Source organism: Euprymna scolopes, unplaced genomic scaffold (assembly GCF_053919585.1).
Source record: "Euprymna scolopes isolate OS-2025 unplaced genomic scaffold, ASM5391958v1 sca1, whole genome shotgun sequence".
NCBI classification, from domain to species: Eukaryota; Metazoa; Mollusca; class Cephalopoda; order Sepiida; family Sepiolidae; genus Euprymna; species Euprymna scolopes.
This window is the reverse complement of record NW_027633102.1, coordinates 948,057-953,753: the sequence shown is the minus strand read 5'-3', so window position 1 is coordinate 953,753 and position 5,697 is coordinate 948,057. Positions and strand designations below refer to the sequence as shown.

Sequence of the window (5,697 nt, the reverse complement as noted above, 5' to 3'; positions counted from 1 at the left end):
CGTCGTAGTTCCGACCGTAAACGATGCCGACCGGCGATCCGCCGGCGTTCGCTTCCATGACCCGGCGGGTAGCCTGCGGGAAACCAGAGTTCGGTTCCGGGGGGAGTATGGTTGCAAAGCTGAAACTTAAAGGAATTGACGGAAGGGCACCACCAGGAGTGGAGCCTGCGGCTTAATTTGACTCAACACGGGAAAACTCACCCGGTCCGGACACCGGTAGGATTGACAGATCGATAGCTCTTTCTCGATTCGGTGGGTGGTGGTGCATGGCCGTTCTTAGTTGGTGGAGCGATCCGTCTGGTTGATTCCGATAACGAACGAGACTCCGGCCTGCTAACTAGTGCGCCGATGTCAGTGATTTTTACGGCGGGCTCGGCGTCCTCCGTGGCGCTCGGGTCCGGGTCGGTTTTCTCACGCACTTCTTAGAGGGACGGGTGGCAGAAAGCCACACGAGGCGGAGCGATAACAGGTCTGTGATGCCCTTAGATGTCCGGGGCCGCACGCGCGCTACACTGGAGGTATCAGCGGGGACTTCGCCCCGGCCCGAGAGGGTTGGGAAACCTCTGAACCACCTCCCGTGATAGGGATCGGGGCCTGTAACCAACCCCGTGAACGAGGAATTCCCGGTAGGCGCGGGTCAACAGCCCGCGTCGATCACGTCCCTGCCCTTTGTACACACCGCCCGTCGCTACTACCGATCGAACGGTCCGGTGAGGTCCTCGGATCTGGCCGACGACGCCGCCGGGCAGTGCGCGACGTGTCCGTCACGACACTCGTGCATCTACGCCTCGGCGTTCGATGCCTGGAGAAGACGACCGAACCCGATCGTTTAGAGGAAGTAAAAGTCGTAACAAGGTTTCCGTAGGTGAACCTGCGGAAGGATCATTACCGTTTTCCCGTTCGAGACTGGTTTGTTGTTTTCCGGCCTACCTCCTCTGTCTGTCGGCGTCAACGCCTCGAATGCGCGCAAACAAACCTATAAAAGGCGGAGCGAGAGATAGATTTGTGGTGACGCGGAGGTTTTTAAAGCCCCAGCTCTTCTTGCTTGCTTCCGCGTCTTACCACCTGTTTGTTTTTTCGCCCACCGCAAGTGATGGCCGCTTCTTCTTTGCCTTGTCGCCGCTTTATCGTTTTTTGTTTTTTTTGCAGCCGCTGTGCCACCGCCGCTAGCTAAAAACAAACTACTCGCGACATTGCAATGCCGTCACGCCTCCTCGCACAGACCTCCTCGCACACTACTAAATCTATATAAACAAAAACTAATATAAAAAACCCAAGTGCTGAACCCTGGACGGGGGATCACTCGGCTCGTCCGTCGATGAAGAGCGCGGCCAGCCGCGAGAACTGATGCGAATTGCAGGACTCAGTGAACATCGACACCTCGAACGCACATTGCGGCCCCGAGATCCCTTGTCTCGGGGCCACGTCCGGTCGAGAGGCGGAACGTTACATGTCTTTCTCCGTTAACGAAACGACATCTTGCCGTCCCCGTGCCCGCCCGGTCCTCGGCACGGTGGTAACCGGGACGTCGCAGGAGCGAGTGACGAGGGGGAAGAAAAATAAAAAAAGAATTGACTCCTTTCAATGTCTTTTTTTTTTTTAAAACCCTCTCCGGCCTCCTCCTTCGTCTCCCGCTGGCAGACCGCGGAGTCTTTTCCCTTTTCGACCGCGTGAAGAAACACTGTGGAGGAGGAGCAGGAGGAGTCTGTCCGAAAGCAGCCGAAGGGAGAACAAAACAAAAAAAAAAGCACCGACCTAACCGACTGCCGACGTAAGCGCCGCCTGCTCGTCTCGCTCTCTGCCTCATGAAGGTGTCTCTCAGCGACGCCTCGAGCAGCGCGACGAGCACGGCCGTCGCACCGTAAAAAGGTGGCCGCGTCGTAGGCAACGTCGGATGGGGAGGACCCACGCTTTTTTTTTAATTGTTGGCTTCTTCATTTTCGGTCGGACGGGCGCTATATCGGCCAGCCGTCGTCACACGGAGGGTACCGATCGAGATTCCTCTCCTCCAAACACCACACTCTACTAAAAACCGCCGCCCTCGGCTCGGACGAGACGACCCGCTGAACTTAAGCATATCGCTAAGCGGAGGAAAAGAAACCAACCGGGATTCCCTTAGTAACGGCGAGTGAACCGGGAGAAGCCCAACGCCGAATCCCGTCGCAAGTTAAAGGCTTCGGGACGTGTGGCGCATGGGTCGAAGGCAGCCGTTCGTTTTCGTCTCGCATAGTTCGGAGTTCCCTCGATCGGGGCCGCCCGCGGCGGGTGCCAGGCCCATTCGGTGCGGACGGCGAGCGACGGCCTTCGATCCGAGAGTCGGGTTGCTTGGGAACGCAGCCCAAATCGGGTGGTAAGCTCCATCCAAGGCTAAATACCGGGACGAGTCCGATAGTCGACAAGTACCGTGAGGGAAAGTTGAAAAGAACTTTGGAGAGAGAGTTCAAGAGAACGTGAAACCGCCCAGGGGTAAACGGGTGGGACCGCTCACCGCGATCGCGGGGGGACTCAGTCCGGTGCTGCCTAGGCTCGAGCCCAAACTCGATGTGTGTTCTTGAAAGAGAGGCCGTCGCGGCACAGGTCGTCGTTCGTCGTGTCCGCGGGGAACTCGTTCTCCGCGGGCCAGCTTTTGTGCCCGCGTCGCCGACGAAGGAGACGGGCCGCGTGGATAGCGGGAAGGGAAACGTGGTGACGACCGCGGCGTCGGTAGGTGGCTGCGTCGGTTGGCTGCGACGGAGGGGACTCGTCCTCTCGATCGCTGCTGCCGCCGGGCCCTAACCCGCCGCATCCGTCGCCGCCGCTTCTTCTTTCCTCCTGCTCCCTCCGCGCGCGACTCCGCTGCACCCGTCCCCTTCTCATCGCTCGGCGTAATCATGGCGCGGGCGCTTCGGCGCGACCTCCGCGCGGCCGGCACCGGACGCACTTCCCCTCCGGTCCGTCGTCGCGACCCGTTCCCGGCGTGCAGGTCGAACACGCGGGTTTTTTTCCGTAGGCGGCAGGCGTTTCATCACCCTGAAAACCCCCGTCTTCCCACCTTGTGAAGTCGGGGGCCACCGGCCGTCGGGCCCGCGAACGTAACTGCCCCTTTCTGCCGGGAACGGAGGAAATCTGACACGATCCGTTACACGTGGCGAGCCGGTCCGTTTTGATCCCGCCGGAAGTCGCGTGCGGGCGACGCACTCTGTGTGTCGCTCCTTAGGCGCCCCACCGTCTCGGGCGCGTGCGCGATGAGAGGCGGGATAGGACTGGCGCGGCCTCGCCGTCACGCACCTCGCCGACGTTTCGGGTTCTTGTCGGGGGCAACCCCGCCCGCGCCCGTTTCCGTTTCCGGAGAGGTCGCTCGGCGACGCTTTTTTACTCGAGCCGCCCGCCACCCCGGGTCAGCGACGTGCATCGGCAACCCACCCGACCCGTCTTGAAACACGGACCGAGGAGTCCTGGCCGTTCGCGAGTCGTAGGGGCCACCTCTGACTAACCCCGAAGGCGAAGCGAAAGCGAGAGCGTGTAGGAGGGCGTCGATCGGGAGAGGTGTCGTGGCAAAGTCGTCCGGGGGTCGTCGGGGGGTGTCGTCGGTCTCGTGCCGTCGTCTTCTCCTCGCCTCACCCGCCTCCGAGCCGTGCCCGATCCCGCCGGCGCGGCGTTTTCGGCCTTCCGCCGTCGCTGCTGCGGTGCCCGCAACTTTTCCTTTTTTCTCTCTTCCCGAGAGAGATAGGAGAGGGAAGGCTCGTGGCTGACGTGCGGTTGTTTTTCCCTCCTCCCCGAGAGGGGACCGGCGCATCTTCCAAAAAGGGGAATTGCCGGGCGCCAGCTTCCATATCCTCCTTCCGCCCATCGGTGAGATCCCGCGGCTTGAACTAGTCCTATTTTGTCGTCGAGTTTAGGCGCTGCGCGCGGGCGCATCACCCCCGGGTCGGTTTCCCCTTTTTCCGAGTACGACTCGGCCGACTCTGGCGTAGCGAGCGACCAGGGACCCGAAAGATGGCGATCCACGCCCGGTCGGGATGAAGCCAGAGGAAACTCTGGTGGAAGTCCGAAGCGCCTCTGACGTGCAAATCGATCGTCGGAACCGGGTGTAGGGGCGAAAGACCAATCGAGCCGTCTAGTAGCTGGTTCCCTCCGAAGTTTCCCTCAGGATAGCTGGCGCTCGATCGTCGCAATTCCATCCGGTAAAGCGAACGATTGGAGGCCCCGGGGCCGTTCACGGCCTCGACCTACTCTCGAACTCGGAACGGGTGGAACGGGCCGACTCTCCCGAACGACGGAGCCGACCCATCCGGCCGCCGCCGCCAGCACGCTTCGCTGGGCGGTTGGTCACCTCGAATGCGAGTGCCAAGTGGGCCACTTTTGGTAAGCAGAACTGGCGCTGTGGGATGAACCAAACGTCCGGCTAAGGTGCCTAACGCGACGCCCATGAGATCCCCGAAAGGGTGTCGGTCGATATAGACAGCAGGACGGTGGCCACGGAAGTCGGAATCCGCTAAGGAGTGTGTAACAACTCACCTGCCGAATCGACCGGCCCCGAAAATGGATGGCGCTGGAGCGACGGACCGATGCCGGACCGTCGCGGCGAGGAGCGATGAACTTTCGCGCCGAAACGATGCCGCGACGAGTAGGAGGGCGCCGCGGCGAGCACGGAAGCCTAGGGCGCGAGCCCGGGTGGAGCCGACCGCGGGTGCAGATCTCGGTGGTAGTAGCAAATATTCGAACGAGACCTTCGAAGACCGAAGTGGAGAAGGGTTCCGTGCCAACGGCGGTCGAGCACGGGTCAGTCGGTCCTAAGACGCGGGCGAAAGTCTTCCCGAAAGGCGCCGGATCCGTTATGAAAGTGAAAGGAAAGCGAATCGAATCGAATCGAATCAAAAGCCCAAACAAAAAAAAAGCGGCCGGCCTCCCGTCGAAAGGGAATCGGGTTAATATTCCCGAACCCGGACTCGGAGAGGGCCCGGGGGTGGCGACGCTGTCGGCAGCGATGTCGGCGGCGCCCGTCGCTTCCCGGGCGAAACCGCGGTGACGCAAGCGAGCCCGGAGACGTCGCCGGGAGCCCCGGGAAGAGTTCTCTCTTCTTCGTAAAGGACCATGTCCGTGGAATCGGCTCGTCCGGAGATACGGAAAAGGTACCTGTAGAGCGCCGCGGCTCGGGCGGCGTCCGGTGCGCTTTCGGCGGCCCTGGAAAATCCGGGTCCGGTTTTCGCAGCTCTCGAGTCGGTCCGTACCCACCATCCGCAGCAGGTCTCCAAGGTGTACAGCCTCTCGTCGATGGCATCAATGTAGGTAAGGGAAGTCGGCAAAATGGATCCGTACCTTCGGAAGAAGGATTGGCTCCGAGGACCGGGTCGGTCGGGCCGTGCCCGCGCGAAGCGAGGAACCGGTACGGGGCTGTAGCGTTCGCTCCGTTCGCGCTTTGCGGCGAAGGCATAGGGGCCGCGGCGGTCCGTTGTGCGGCGGCGTGTTCCGGTCGAGCGGTCGCGGTCAAGCGAGCGTGTGTTGCGGGTCGGAGAGCGATACGGGTGGGAGTCCGCCGTCGGGCGGCAGGAGTGTGGCGTCGACCAAAAACGGCGGGGGACCGTCGGCGGGTCGTCTTTCTGGCGGCGGCGGTTCAAGCGGCTTTTCTGCGGGGTGCTTCGCTCCGGGGTCGGGGTGGCGGCGGGCGGCTCCAATCCGTTCGTCGCAACGTCTCCGTCCTCCTCGAAAAGGGGTGAG

At 61.8% G+C, this 5,697-nt stretch overlaps 2 non-coding genes and 1 pseudogene across 2 annotated transcripts in view; all 3 read left to right on the top strand.

The window, feature by feature from the left end:
- Nucleotides 1–99: 99 nt before the first annotated feature.
- LOC145273571 (small subunit ribosomal RNA) lies at nt 100–880 on the top strand (annotated as a pseudogene).
- Nucleotides 881–1,283: 403 nt separating this feature from the next.
- LOC145273320 (5.8S ribosomal RNA) lies at nt 1,284–1,441 on the top strand. The gene has a single exon (XR_013866315.1). It is a non-coding gene; the product is annotated as a 5.8S ribosomal RNA (ribosomal RNA).
- Nucleotides 1,442–2,036: 595 nt separating this feature from the next.
- LOC145273128 (large subunit ribosomal RNA) overlaps nt 2,037–5,697 on the top strand; it is a 5,719-nt gene continuing 2,058 nt past the window's right edge. The window contains exon 1 of the ribosomal RNA XR_013866161.1: nt 2,037–5,697. This exon is cut by the window's right edge and continues 2,058 nt beyond it. This is a non-coding gene — a ribosomal RNA (large subunit ribosomal RNA).